Here is a 16,211-nt window from a genome sequence, read left to right on the forward strand (position 1 = left end):
ACACACACACACACACATATATATATATATATAAATAGATGTTGATAAGAAAACACAAGAGCGAAGTAAAATAAATATAGATAACCAGAAATTAAATTTAAGCGGGCGGGGCATGGGACCAGGGTTCAAACTCCGACACCCAAAGTTTGAACTGTCGGGAAATCAGACCAGATGCTTCTTGATGCTAGGGTTCCTATACAGTGTTGTCGTCCTAACATTGCGGAGGCAACCTCCAGTCATACCAAGCTTTCAGAAAACTTCTAGGACCATTGTGTTCCCCTGATGTTGTTCGGGTCCTTCCTACAGTCCTAAGAGTCCTTTGCTGTGATATTCTTCCGCACGAGCATGTCTCAACCGAGGGGAATTTTGAAGGGAAGAGACATCGTTAAACCTAAAAGTAGATGGAAGGATTCGGTGTCCACTGACCATGCTTTTTGAAGTTTCGGGTTTCAGAAAGTGCAGGTAATTTACTGACTAGCTGAGCAGCAATCGCCTTTTCAAGGACTTATGAAATGTATCCAATTTAGTGTTTGTGAAACGCGGAGATCCGTGGTTCAGGAACCGCTGTCCTAACTTGAAAAGTTCTTACGCGATTTGACATTCCACTCGAAATGTCGTCATGCTTGGCTGATGAACACGTGCCAACAAACGCCAGATGTCAGATTTCACATGTGGCCTCACTGGAAACACATTCAGTTTCTCTCTGAGTAAAAAGTAGATAGGTAAAGTTGTCCTTGTGCTTAACTAATTAAGCACTAGGCCATGAAGACGTATGGGGGAGTGGATATATAGATCCACATTTTCTTGACCCCGGCACTAGTTGAGGGTGAGTGGTTAGCACTCTGTACCCATTAAATATGAGGTTGGGTGAACCCCAGAGCTGGTCTGGACGATATGTAGAAGTGAAAATTCTTGACCCTACCGGGACTTGAACTCCGATCTCTCTGTCGTCCAGCCCGTAGCCAGTCGCTATACCGACTGCGCTCTGTAAATCACTAATTAAAGAAATGTCTTTGAAATTTTACATAAAACGCGCCTCAAGGTAGAACAGAATTTTCCGTTCTTCACTGCACTGTTAAGTTATAAAAATGTTAACTATGTTCGGGATGATTTGATCATTTTGAAGCCTGAAGTCCATCAAAGTAATTATAAACATTCAGTACGTACCTCACAGGGAAAGCACATGGCGCCTCCGTTCAGTTAATTCTGTTTGTTATGAGGATCCGTGGAACGCACACATGTGCTGTGTGGACAGAATTCAGAGTATTTTAGTGCTAAAGCCGATAACACATGTACACGTACCAACCGCTACGCTTTAAAGAGTTAACATAGAAAGTAAATCGCCTCATTTGTGTGTTTGTATAGTCATTACTTTAATTGATGCAAACAAATAGCACGAGGTGCTAACTCATGGCGTGAATATTTATATTTGCTTTTCTTTCTTTTAATGGGGCAATTAAGTGAAAAAAAATATACGGGGAAATAAAAAATACACATATTCAAGTCAAAAGCAACTTAAAAAAGTTCTGAGATAAATGGGATGTGATGTTGAGTGGTGTCAAATGGCTAGATACAATCCACTGGAAAACATTTTGAACCCGGTAACTGGCTCTTGGGGTTCAAAAATTCAGTAATTTAACTGACTAGCTGAGTAATTACCAGCATTTGTAAAAAAGACCCTACACCAGGAAATGTACTTATTTGCTTGTAGTGGTGAGAAGTCATTTGCAAATTCACCGGGAAAATTTGAAGATTTATGTCTCTATTCACGATTTCCACAGATAACCGTTTCCACTGAGGCACTCCTACACATTGCAGCTCCCGAGGTCTCTTTGATGTGGTGATGTCATAGAATATGCATGCTGTGAACGTGGCCATTTCTGGAAAATTAGCTTGATAGAATAACCACAACAACATCAGAGCAAAGGTGTTTCTTTTTAGAAAAGGTTGACACTGAAACGTTGAGGCTCATTTCTGCTATCTTCTGATGTTATCGCTAATAACTGTGATTAGCTGCACATTTATTTAATGCTGACACGACATAGCCCGCAGCCAAGTACATACCAGGTCTCTGTCGTAGTGAGTAAGGAGGCCGAAGCGTGAAGCTAACCACTTACTCCCATCTGTTTCCGAGTTATAAGGATGCGTGGAGCTTTATATTCACCACCCCTATTGCTAAGACACAGCGGCACGCCTGCTTGCCAGGAGTTTCAACACATTTTTAGTGCTGAGACATGGATCGCTTTCCTGTTTACTTGCAAAAGTCGAATACAAAGCAGTGTGAGTCCTTCTGGACACGTGTGATATCGCCAAGCAGGGCACTGCGCGCGACCGCTGCAGAATATAACGCCCCAGCGGCGCGCATGCGCGCGTGTCAATAGAAGTGTTACTAATTCCTACACGTTTTGCAGTCATGTACACCCACATAATGGATGGACATGCTGAAAAGAACAGCAGAAGGTTTCTAAGCAACACAGCTGTAAGGAGACAACTAGATAATCACATCTGGAGGCAGATGCGCAGGCCTTCTGTCAATTTCATCAATTCATTCACCAGTTTGCTCATCCTTCCTTCATACGTTCATTAGTCTGTTCATTTATCGAATTTTCCACCAAACCACAACCCATCCGTCAGGTAATTATACCATAAACTTAAATATTCATCCATTTTCTTTCCTTCCATAATTTGGCTGTACTCGTTTCATCAAACTATCATCCCATTCATCGGTCTGAGTACCCATCACATGCCGTTCATCCGGCGATCAATCAATCTCCTCTTCGGAAGATTTTTTCTCCTTGGCACTACAGCCCCAGTGGGCCTAGGCGTACCTCCATGAACTTCTCCGTTCACTTCGGTTTTTCTAGATCTTACACATTCAGTAGGACTCCTTTGGCGGGTGATCAGCTCGTCGCAAGGCCTCTACCTGTACACAAACAGAAAAAAGGAAACACACACAAACTAAACATCCATGCCCTCAGTGGGATTCGAACCCACGATCCCGGTTTCCAAGCGAGCGAAGACAGTACATGCCTTAGACCGCACGGCTACCGTGACCGGCTCTTCGGAAGATTAACGTTTTTTATTTTGGAGTGTGTACCCTGCAGCATGGTTGAAACGTACTAACGTTTTGGAAAACCTTTTTGCCTCCATCATAAGACTAGAAGATGGAGACTACGGGTTTTGTCGAAACTTCGCCGAATTTGTATACGACTGTACGGTTTCAATTCTAGAAGACTGTATCCTTCACGTTTACTGCCATTCGTACAAGCCTGATCAGGGACTGCACGGACTGACGGGTTTTCTCGTGGTTGTGATCGGTCTGTCCAAGGATCACACGCCCGGGTACACTTCAGCCGTCTCTTCCGTGGCTTCTGCAGTGACAGAGTGACAATGGCAGTTCATTTGCATGATGAAACTGCGCAAACACGCGACAAGCCCAAGACAACCGGTGATCGATCTAAAATTTTAACCAGCTGATATTGAATTCAAGGTGGTGGTGTCATAGCTCGGGCGGTTAGTCGCCGGCCTCCCACCTCCGTGGCCCGAGTTCGAGCCCAGGTCAGGTCATATGGGATTTGTGGTGGACGAAGTGTTATTGGGACAGGTTTTCTCTGAGCAATTCAGTTTCCCCTGCCAATTATCATTCCACCGACTGTTCCACTTTCATCATATATCATCCGGCGCTGTTACAATAGGCCAATTAGTGACCGACGTAGCAAGTGGACTCAGTCTCACCCCACCCGAAGAAACCAAAAAGAAAAAAAAACTAGAAAGAACTGAAGTTCGGAGGCATCTATCGTGCTGGAGTAGCGCTAAAGTTCTAGACATATTTCGGACGTGCTTGGTTTGAGTCTTGGCCGAGATACCGGATGTACTCACTGAGGTTTTTCATGGCTTTTCTCAGTACCTCGAAGAAAAATTCCTGGATATTACTACTGATAGGCCACGACAGCTCCTTACCAAAATCTTTCCAATTGATCTAGCATGAATCACCTTACAATTCGATGCTATGTATTCTACTTGCTGACAGCGTCGTGACTCAGATAGGCAGGTCAGAAGCAAATTTTGGTCCCTTATATAATACAAATTAAGGTTTTCCATAATAATTACTGTATAAGAGCCTTAGAAAGAATTTATATTAAGAGCTACAGAGAGGCAATGTATTATGAATTGATGTAGTAATTTTAAATTATCTCTCTAACCTGAAGGACACTGTGCTACAAGCCGGAAGATCGCTGGTTCGATTTCCGATGAGATCACTGGGCTTCCACGGCGTGTTACAGGGATAGCCTTATCTTTTCTGCCTTCTCTAACCTAATGTCGCAGTACAGCATGTAATGAAAGAATTGGTCGCGTAGTCAACAGTTCTGTATGGCGCATGGGCGCCGCAAGGCTACTTTCCGAGGGTGGAAGCCAGAGGATTTGCTTCCAAACTTGCGTTCAGCCCGTTTAAGGCCATTCTTAATAATTCTAGAGGATTCAGTATGTAAAAATACTTTTTTTTTCATTAATATTTATTCTATATACTTACTTTTAAATTCTGACATGTTTTCATTCATGGCGGGGGAGGTGCCACGCTAAATACTACGACGAAAGACCGGGTGAGAGCCATACGAAACGCAAGTGCACAGTTTGTGTCCATTCTGATCTGTGGCTGTCCACATTGTGTATGTGAGTAGTATTCCTGACGTTTCAGAGATATAGACTCATCTCTTAAGTCTTTTTAACCCTGAAGATTGAGGCAGCATGTGCCTCCAAAACGCCGGCAACACTGCTCACACCCACACGTCGCAGAATCAAGAACGTAACGAACCACAATGAAAGCATGGAATGAGGAACATGAGTGAAATGTGTGGACAGAATATAGCGTTCCTTTAATTTTAAAAATGGATACTTTGCTTCAAAGGATTAACATCATCATCCTAACACATACTTAAGCCATAAGTGTCTCAGATTGTTGCTTAGGATCAAGCCTTCGTTAGAGGGGTACAGAAACCACATTTTCCAGACACACGATTAACCAGCTCAACTGACATCCAATAAGGGAGAGTGTGTGTCGTGGGCAGGGTTTGGCGTAAATCTTGAGGCAACGACACGCTCATTAAACCCCAAAACCGTTTAAATCCTAGAAGCAGAATAATATTTTGTTTCCAAATAAATTTGAAGATGCTGCGACACGTTGATTTCGCTTTATCCGGGAGTCCGGATCGATACATATGCTGGCTGCAGACAGGCCACTACCCTGGCGCGCTGAACCAACCCTCCCAGCCAATTAGCTATATTAATTCGAATTTTCGAAACTGTTGTGGAATCGAGGACCAATGTAATTTCCTGGTACTTTTTTTCACCTCCCTCGTAGTCGTCATTACACCAGAACGCTGGTACCAATTTCCTCTAATACAATGCTGATGGAAATGAATTGTGACCCTCAGCAAAGAAAGGGGGTTGGAAACAGTGGCGTCAGCGAAAGGAGAACTCTGCAGAAACCTAAGTGGGAATTCGCATTGCAGCCTCAGAACTGCCCAGTACAAGGTACGTGCTTAATATGCCGACGACAGTAGCGACGCTTGTGGCAGACCTGATGAACTTCTGTACTCTGTATAAAGTGGAAGTGTTACGCTAACAAAATGGAGGCGAAATAACCCAGTCGGCATAGCGACAAAGAAACGGGATGAGGGACCGAGAAATCGGGGTTTGATTTCAGATAGTGTTTATTATCTTCACAGCGACCACCTTGGCTGTGGAGGCCACCAAATTTCGTATTTAATAGATTGTGGGGTCCTTTCTCAGGGATTAAATCGGCTGGGGCGTGGAGGTGGCATGATGTGTCCATCTAGTGCCAATGTTAAGAATGGGTGGAGCTGTACATGTACGCCTTATACGCCTTCGTACGTCCTACTAAGAGTGGAGGCAATTTTACCTTCACATCAGCGTAACAGAGCGACCAATATGACATCTGCTTTATTCTTGGTCTTGCAAGTGACGCCTAAGAGGATTTCTCAGTAAACCTTTGATGAGTTTCTTGTCCCCTAATCCGATTTACCAATGATTCTGAACTAAACTTCACTGTTCTAACTTTACAGTGAGATAACTTCCTTATGTACTATCATAAACTCTCCACAAAGCTTATTGGTCTCTGGCCCAGAGAGTTTACAGAGTATTTTGTTTCCAAAGACTTCCCTTGCAAGATCAGGAGGCAGAGTATATCACTCTTGGAGCTGAACCCTTCTTGAGGAGCCGCAAATTGTGCAGTTACTCAAGAATTTCCCAGCATTTTATGGAACCCGAAGGTTCATTACCGTGTTCACAGGAGTCCTCCACTGGTCCCTATCCCGAGCCAGATCAATCCATCCCATCCTGTCTCTCTTAAGACCCATTTTAATATTGTTCATCCACCTACGTCTTGGGCTTCTCAGTGGCCTCTGCCCTTCTGGCTTTCCCACCAATTTCCTATATACATGCCTCTTCTCCCCTATTCATGCTACATGGCCTGGCCACCTCATCCTCCTTGCCTTGATCATTCTATTTATACTTGAAGAAGACTACAAGTTATGAAGCTCCTCATTAAGATTATCTATATATCTATATATAATTAGTATAAGCAGGGCAGTGTCTGTCGACTTGTTGTTATATTGTTTGCGTGGAAACGAAATGTATTTTCAGTCTGAGTTACGATATAAACAGGTGACAGCCGGCATAAGCTACAGAGTCTCGGTTGCTGTGACACCGTATACATTTACTGGAAAATGAGACGTGTATATTAATTACTGTTATGCTTATTCTGTCAGGCTGTCATTCCAGGAGTTTTGATGTTAACAGCGTGTATATCCAGTTACATACATTTCAAAGTGCCTCTGAAAGGCTTGATGTGATGTCGGAGCGGATCACTGGTCTGTCTGTGATCGCTTTACACACTTAACTTGCATCTTATTGCAGCTTTGTTTACAATTACTCCTTAACTTAAAACAATATCAACCTTAAAATTAAACTACTTCATGTTTCGGCCATACTTAGCCATCCTCAGGCAACTGTTCGCTTGTTGAAATTTCTACACTGCTTTAGTTCTTAAATTAAAATATTCAAGTTTTATTGCATTTGTGGCAGTCACACATCGAAATACATTTGCGTGAGAACATTATTTGCGCTAGCTTATTTTTTCGGTGTCCGTGTTTTCTGTACTCTATAATACAGGGTGACTCCCGGGAATAGGACATTCTTCAAATGAACAGTACTCAGCCCATTTTCAACTTAAAGCGAATTTATTGACAAAAATTACAGAGAAAATTTGCAATTTTATGTACCTATTTTAGTTGTCAGAAATCGTCCTGCAGATGACGCCCGTCCTCATGAATGCAATTTTCCACCCTCTGCTTCAAGTCGTTAAAAACTCGGCCCAACATCTCTCGAGCGATCAGCTGTACTTCCCCATGAACGACATCCTTCAACTCAGTTAAAGAGCGGGGCTTATGGATGTAGACACGGCTTTTGAGGTATCCCCACAGGAAAAATTTGCAAGCCGATAATTCAGGAGCACTGGGAGGCCAAGGCACATCACTGAAAGGGGAAATTACGCGTCCAGCAAACATGTTCCGAAGAATGTTGTTTTTCACAACTACACTAGGTACATAAAATGGCAAATCTTGACCTGTAATGTTCTGTCAAGAAATTCGCTTTAAGTTAAAAATGGGCTGAAAACTGTTCATTTGAAAAACGTCCTATTCCTGGGAGTCATCCTGTATATTAATGATTCTTGTTATTGTTAAATTTGACAAATTTTTATTTAGGTAGTTGTGCTGTTATGTGTAGCCTTATGAATATTGGTGTGGTTTTAATATCGTTATTTTTTCTGCAGTATGCAAAGATTGTGTTATTTGCTATGTTTATATGCCTGTATGTTTCATATTTACGTGCCCCATTAGTATGAATGCTCTGATTGAGCGTATGTCACTTTACTATTATGGACGTTGCTTATCTATGGCTATAGATGGATGTTGTTAAAAATCACAATTCAATTTTTAGACGGCTTTTTATTAATTGTCAGTAATTTTGTGCTGTGTTATGTGGCGGTTTTGTGTCGCCAGAAGATAGTTTGTTGCTGATCTTGGTTTTAGATGGAAGAGATGCTTATTGCCGTAATTCTTTATATTTACATCTCCACCCGGTTGCCTATCATTGGCGGAAAACCGCAAGACTGACAGTGATTCAACCCCACACGGAGAAATGAGGTTTCCAGTTCACATGCGGTCTGAGCTCCCTACAACCCACAGACTCCCCACAAAGCGGTAAAATTGGAGAAGGGGATTATCATAATTAGAATACGGAAGGAAGTGGCCACTTTGGGGAACTAGGAATAGACGGAAGCATAATATTAAAATGGATAATAGATTATTAGTGTGGGACGTTTTAAATTTCATTATGTTGTTTCGGATATTTCTCACTGGAGAGCGCGCTGAACACTGTGTTAAAACTTCGTGTTATATAGAATCAGGCGTTTATTTACGAACGATGTGGCTATTAACTGCGCAAAATAACCGTGTAAAAAGCAATATGTAATAATAGTTATGGAATATTTACAAGAACTATCTCGTTTCTGTGTTTTGTAGCAGTGAATATTTAAGTTCTGTTACTGTGCAACTCGCAGCTAACGTTTGGGAGTTCTTAGGTTTTTGGAATCAGTGACGCATCCCGTTGAAACATAAAGTCCAACTACATAGTTATAAAATTTCAGCGTCTGTTTCCGGGGGGAAAAAAAACGCATCTGTATTACGGGAAACAGTCTGTTAATGTTGCTTAGGGCAATAATCGCTTTTTATTGTGAGAACCGAATGAAGCAAGCAAATACATTTTGTGGCCGAAACACACAGTATTTTTAATGTTAAAGCAGGCGATATATGCAGTAACGATAGTTTTAAGAGTTTTATTCCGCTCCGTGCTTAATGTCCGACAGATCCGAGATTTTTAAGTGCAGAAACCAGTCACAAAGCAGTTGGAGACCTGTCTATAACTCAGAGATTATCATATAATTCTACTTAATCCACTGAAGCTCTTTCATGATGTGTTATTGTGGAGATCATGCGTGACGTTTTCGAAGCTGGATGTACTTCCTTCATCAGGAGTAAAGGTATGCCTATAACAGACCGTGGAATCCCATAAGGTTGTGAGACGTTGAAGTTCCCACATTTTCTAGACAATCGGCTCACAGATGGCGGTGAGAATGTCGGCCTTACGCACCGGCCGCCCTCTACCCCCAGGAAGATTCCTGGTACTAATTTCTGTTAGAGACTGAGTTGACCCCAGCGCCATAGTGCGGTTGGACGGATTAGGTAAATTGAAAAATTCCATCTCGTCGGGATTCAATCCCGCGACCTTCTGGCTTGAAGCATAGTGACTCAATTAACTACGCTACCGTGTGGTAAGCTAAGGAAAAGGTCCTGCTCATTTGGGCTCATAAGATGGAGAACACTGATGAAGACTAGCCCCTCCTAACAGGCCCAGCTTAGCAGAATGTTTTCCCCCAGGCACACCTGTTAACAGAAGAAGGTTCATGTATTTGTAAATATACCTGAGACGATGGAAAGTGTGTAGCAACTCTCCTTGTTTCTATAACATGATATCCTCCTGAAGGAAAGGGTATGGATTGAGAAGGAAGAACTGAAGAAAGAAGTTCTGGGAAGAACGAATCGCCTGCTTTCCTTTGATACTACACGGACAGCACAGGAAAGTAGACACAGACACTCATCAGCCTAAAAATTATGGGATGGGGGATACACAGGCAGCAAGGTGATGGCATAACCTTCCTGTTATTTTTTTTTATAAATTATGAAAGTAGGCTAAAACGAAGATAAAATTCAGAACGAAGAGCTTCGGCAACAATTATGCATCTTTTTGCGGCTGCCAGGCAGCCTCGTGTAGCGATTATATTAGTTTCGTGATTCGTTGTGAAACGTCATCGCAAGGAAGTGGGAGTTATGTGATATTTGTGAGGAATTTATTCACGTATGTTTCTGAGTTTGTTATGCAGATATTCTGAGTATAAAACATGGGGCCACGGGGTTGAAGGAAGAGGAGTAAAAGTGACGGACGGTGCAGTACACACGGGACTTGACTAAAATGATGTTGAAATTTCTGTCTTGTTGCAGGTGAGGCTTCCAACGATGTGGCCTCATTGGGCACGGCTGCTGAATGAGGTAGTGCATTGCTTAACGGTGAGTTGGTTTGTTTTCTGCTCATTACTCGTCTGTTGTAACCTGTGCTGTTCGCCATGTTTGTCGGAGGTGTAGTGAACAACCCGCTCTAAGGGTGTTTCGATATGATGTCTCAGTTCATTTGCACGTTACATGGAGAGGCATTTTTTTTTCCCTTTGGCACTACAACCCCAACTCTCCTTTTTACTTCGGTTTACTAGAGCTTAGACATTCGGCAGGACTCCTTAGGCGGGCGATCAGCTCTTCTCAAGGCCTCCACCTGTACAGATATACAGAAAACACACATACAAACACTAAACGTCCATGCCCTGAGCGGGATTCGAACCCACGATCCCTGCTTTAGATCGCTCGGCTACCCTGACTGGCGGACGGAGATGTTAGGATGGTGAAATCCTAGGCAATAATAATGATTTATTGAACTGCGTGGAGCATAGTCTTTCTAGATAAACCGTTATTGGCTTAGTTCTTTAAGAAGCTCTCCGACGATTCTAAACAGCCAACGACTGGACATTGTCCTGAGTGACATGAATTTAATCAGCACACTTTCACTTTATTTCCTTTTAAGATGAGATTTCATATCAACTACGCTTAGGTCTCGCAACTCGCCCCTTTTCTCAAATTTATCACATTAATATTATATATGTTCCGGTCACGGTAGCTGAGCGGTCTAAGGCATGCTTCGCTCACTCGGAAGCCCGGGATCTAGGGTTCGAATCCCACTTAGGGCGTGGATGTTTGTGTGCGTTTTTCTGTGTTTGTGTACAGGTAGACGCCTTGCGACGAGCTGATCACCCGCCCAAGGAGTCCTACTGAATGTGTAAGATTAGTAAACCGAAGTGAAACGGAGAGTTTCATGGAGGTAGGCCAAGGCCCAAATTGGGGCTATAGCGCCAAAGGGAAAAAAAAATGCATTCCTCATTTCCACCAGTAATGGTCACATTCCTTAATTTGATCAGCCTAATAGCATTTGATGAAGAGAACAAATTATTAAGAAGCTCCTCACTGCTGTTTACACCTTTACTTTCTATTGGAGTGATAATTTGTTAGAATATCGGCAATGTCACCAAATATCCTAACATTTCTCGCAGTTTCCTTCTGGCTTTTGTGAAAAGTTCTGTGATGATACTGTACCTTAAATTAGGGCAATGAATGAATGTAGAAGGGGTGCGCCTTCTTGGCCCTTGCACCGTGACCACAGTGATCTATTGTGCCTAAAATTAGGGCAAAATCACATCCCTCGACACCGTTTCCTAGTGACTGGTCACTAATCATCCTACTGTGTAGTTTATGAGAACTGAGAATGAACAAGTGTTTAAATGTCCCCGCCGAAAATGAGTGATTTAATCCGCTTTTCCTTAAATATGAACACACCTCTATGAATTCTACATACGTAGAGCGAATTTTTGTCTTCATCAGAGTGTCCAAAACGGGGCGTAGTTCCCACCCAGCCCTCTCTGCAGTGGGTACCTGGAGCTCATTTTCCGGGGTTAAATCGGCCGGGGTCTGAGGCTTATAATTTTCAGATAATGCAGAAGTTGAGAATACGTGTAGCTATACTGCCATTTCTTCGTGTGTCTTCATGGAATAATAAAGCATAGAGGCAGCTTTGCTTGTACTCGTTCCTTCAGGGCCTAATTCACTTTTTTTAAAGTAATTTTCGCAGTGAGATGTCCATAAAACAGTTGAATAGCTCTGTGGTCCCCACATAGTTAAGCTGTATCTGCTGCAGTTTGAATCTCTGCCAGATCAGAGAGTATATTTACCCGTGATGAATCTTGCGCTCCTCTGTTTACTTCCACTTGTGAAATGGATCAGATGTAATAGCGTTCCTCTAATACGAAGCAGTCAGACGTACTTGGGGGTCAGTTTTAACGCCTTTGCTTTTTAATGTTTTTATAAATGATTTAAATGACGTAATTAATCACTACAACTGTCTTCTTTTTGCTGACGACCTCAAAATCTATCGAGCAATTAGTTCCATTAGTGTGTACACAAATGGCGTTCGGCGAATTTTATGAAGCCAATTTCAATAAAGTGCAGTCGTTTCATTTAATAGGAGGACTAAATTCATAATTATCCGTACAGACTTGTAAATTCCTATGTATTGCATTAAGGATTTGGGTGTGCATCGACATGCCAATGCTATTTACCTGTACTGTTCTCCAAGTATAATTAGAATAATCAAGTCAAGGAGGATGAGGTGGGCAGAGCATGTAGCACAAATTGGGGAGAAGAGGAATGCATAGAGGATATTGCTGGGAAAGCCAGAAGGAAGCAGATCACTGGGAAGACCAAGGCGTAGGTGGGTGGATAATTTTAAAATGGATCTTGGAGAGATAGGATGAAATGGTATGGACTGGATAGATCTGGCTCAGGATAGGGACCGCTAGAGGGCTCTTGTGAACACGGGAACGAACCTTCGGGTTACATAAAATACTGAGAAATTTTTGAATAGCTGCAGAATTCGCGGCTCTTCAAGAAGGGCTCTGCTCCATAACTAAGTACGTAAATAAGTGAAATTTTTAGGGATAATTCGCAGAGTTACGCATTCTTTTTCCAACAGAGGCGGTTTACTGTTGCTGTACAATGTTCAGGCCGTATCTAAAGTGGAGTGTGCTCCTGTTGCTTGTAACTCTGTTGCGGTTACTGGTCCCAACAAACTTGAGCGCGTACAAACAAAATTTGCAGCCCTTTGCCACAGTAGACTTTTTCAAGATGTGGAATATCACTATGATAATTTATTGGAAAGATTAAATTTGCTGACCCTGCATAACAGGCATCATCACTTTGATGATTTATTGTTAATAAACGTCTTTACTGGCTCTAAATGTTGCTCCTCTGTTTCCGAAATAGCCGGCCTTCGGGTTCCTACTAGGAACATTCGTTAGCTTAAACATGTTCACTTGGTCTTCTAAACACTGGCCTTCAGCTAGACGCGTTGCAACCGCAAATGCAGTTTGTAAACTTGCAGATATTTTTAGAAATTCTAGTTTGAGTGTTAAAAGCCTAAACTGGTTAATTTTTCTTTGCTTTTATTTTGTCTTCTCCTTGTGGCCTCTCTCTTGCTGTTATTTATATTCGTGCCGACTCTAATCGGCCAGTGGCAGTTGAGCTTGGCATGTAAATAAATAAAGATTATTATTTCTGGAACCGGGATAGCTCAGTCGGTATGGCACCAGGCTACGGGTTGGAAACTGGGTTCTTTTCCCGACAAGGTCATAATATTTTTCCCTTCTCCACAGTGTCCACACCAGCTGTATGACCAACCCAGCCTCCTATACAATTCATAGATGGGGCTGTTTGCCCGGAGGTAATGCGGCAGGAGTGTGATGCTGATCACTCACCTCTAATTGTGAAGGTTGAGAATGGTGGAGCTATACCTTCACTCCTCCATACGTCCTCATGGCGTTATACTTAATAAATTAAGCCCTGGGTTAACTTTACATTCATTATTATTATTATAGCGCGGTCTTTACAGCGACCGCCTGCGGGCTGGACGACCGAGAGGTCGGAGTTCGAGTCCCGGTAGGGTCAGAATTTTCTCTTCTCAATATCGTCCATATCTGGGGCTCACCCAGCCTCCTGCCCAGTGGGTACCGCGGGCTCTTTCCCCGGGGTAAAGCAGCAAGGGCGTGAAGCGGACCACTCACCTCCAGTTATTGCCGAGGTAAAGAAAATGTGGATCTATACATCCACTCCTCCATACGCTTTCATGGCATAGTGCTTAATTAGCCAAGTGCAGGGACAACTTTACCTTTTTATTATAAATTATTCAAGAGTATGAAGCACGGTTCTGCTCATTGGAGTTCTTTTTGTAATACATCCTGAAGACAAGCCCTTATAGAGGAGCAAACTGTGAGGCAGGAGGTGAAACTATAGTGTACTGCTAAGTGGCTGGTAGATTCATGTTGTAATCATGGGATCCTGCTTACGATACACGATTCTGTAACGCAGTGTCCCTTCAAAGCTTACAATCCACCTAAATAATAGTTAAAAATTAAGTTCGTGTCTCACAAAATGCCTACGTCGTCTCCACTACAAAGACTAACCGTCTAAATATTGTTTCGGAAAAAAAAATACTTGCGTTTTAATCCGTGTTATTAGTCCGCAAGCGAACTATACCGGGCGAGCGTCCGCCGCTTGTCGGCGAAGTTAGTGCCAACTTCAGCGAATAGAGGGTGTCGCGTGGTCAGTGCAACGAATCCCCACGGCCGTTAGTTTCGGTTATCTAGGCCGGAGCCGCTTTTTCCTTGAAATAGCTCCTCAGTTATCCTCACGAGGCAGAGTGGACCTCGTTCCAGACCAACCACTTCCCAGAAAAATATGGTAGAACCAGGAATCGAACCTGGGACCTTTGGATCTCTAAGCCAGGAACTTTGACCACTAGACCACAGAGGCGGTCTCTCGTTTTACTACCAGAATAATATGAAACATTTAAGTACAGTGTGTGAACACAGTGTGTTTTAAATTATTGCAGGTGATGAATTAATGTATAAGGAGCCTTTCACCGCGACCACAGTGATCTGTTGTGCATAAAGCAGGTGATGGTTGACACCTAAAAGTACGCACTCTGCTTTAAAGGGTTAAATTTAAAATGTAGAAATTTTAAAAAGCAAATCCCTCCTTCTGTAAGCATAAATTTAAAAATATAAAAGCCTCCTGTCCGAGGGGACCTCGATCCCTGCATAGGTGGACACTGACTGACATTGTATAAGTGAAATATCGGACGAAAATGCAAGTGGATAAGTTGACAGTTCCTACCCCTAGCTGCGATTTCCATAGATAACTCTTTCATTGATCCACTGTTGTACGTTGCACCCCTCAGGGGACACAACGAAATCACGATGTCATTCAATATGCAAGCTGTGTAACTCTCTCGTCGGCAAAACACACGCTGTGATATCGACTGAAACACAGACACTTCTTACTACCATTTATTACTGCCATCTTTTGGTTGTGTTCTGACCTACGAATAATTATCCGTAGACATTAAACTGACTTCAATGTTAGGTATATTTTCCATCGTCTCTTTTGGGTCAAAAATACGCAATATTTTGGAACGGTGATATGGGCCCGAGAAAGTAGTTTTCATAATTTCACCTGAAGACGGAAGCAGGATTAGCTTCCGAAAAATTTGTGTGCCATTAATGGGACGTGTGAAAATGTATGTAAACCTTTAGACTTACCCATATTCATGCATGAAACGCGCGCACAGACAGTCAAATATAAACCGTATTCACGTAGACTACATTTGTTAAATCGTTCCTTCTGTTATGAAAACATTTAGCAGTTTATTGTGATTCACGATTCTTGTTTAATACCATTTGTTGTGTCCATTTTGGAAGTTTTGTGTCTACAGTTGCGTCATCTGTCCGTGTAGTCATGAGCAGAGCCCTTGCATTCTTATACGAATAGTATCCAGTAGCTCTGCAAGAATTTCATCTGACGAATGGTGGCAAGACCTTCATTCCGAGAGTAATGTATGGCTGACTGATGTATTTCCCTGGACCGTAGTTACAGTGATCCGACTTCATCACAATCCAACATTTATTCGTCTTTTAGCTTTATCTAATAGGCATTTCAGTGAATATGTAGAACCATTTTCAGTAAAAAATTGATGTTAAAATTGTCCTTCTGCTTAATCAAACACCGCACTATGAAGATGTGTGTGGGGGAGTGGAATTACAGTTCCAAGCTGCCTTTATCTGGGCAGTGGATGAAAGTGGTCAGTTTCACTCGTCGGCCTCTTTATACACATGAAAATTATCCCTCGGTACATATCGTACAAGAGGCTGGATGGGCCTCAGAGCCGCTATGGACGTAGTCTCGTACCAGGGATCGATCTCCGATTCCTTGGTCTTAGCCTGGTCATTATATTGGCTGAGTCATCCCGACTCCACTTACTCACTCATGGAGCTGAGCCCTTCTTGAGAAGCCGCCATTTTGCCGCTACTCAAGAACTTCCTAGAATTACCCGAAAATTCATTACCGTGTTCACAAGAGCCC

The 16,211-nt window shown here is 42.6% G+C and overlaps 1 protein-coding gene across 2 annotated transcripts in view; it reads left to right on the top strand.

Moving 5' to 3' along the window:
* Positions 1-16,211, top strand: part of LOC111871902 (octopamine receptor beta-2R) — a 167,949-nt gene that overhangs the window by 80,525 nt on the left and 71,213 nt on the right. For both annotated transcript variants that reach the window (XM_023865298.2, XM_023865297.2), the window contains one exon: positions 10,140-10,205. The gene's annotated coding sequence lies outside the window, so the exon portion shown is untranslated. The remainder of the gene's footprint in view (positions 1-10,139; positions 10,206-16,211) is intronic.

This window comes from Cryptotermes secundus, unplaced genomic scaffold, assembly GCF_002891405.2.
Source record: "Cryptotermes secundus unplaced genomic scaffold, Csec_1.0 scaffold1507, whole genome shotgun sequence".
Lineage (NCBI taxonomy): Eukaryota > Metazoa > Arthropoda > Insecta > Blattodea > Kalotermitidae > Cryptotermes > Cryptotermes secundus.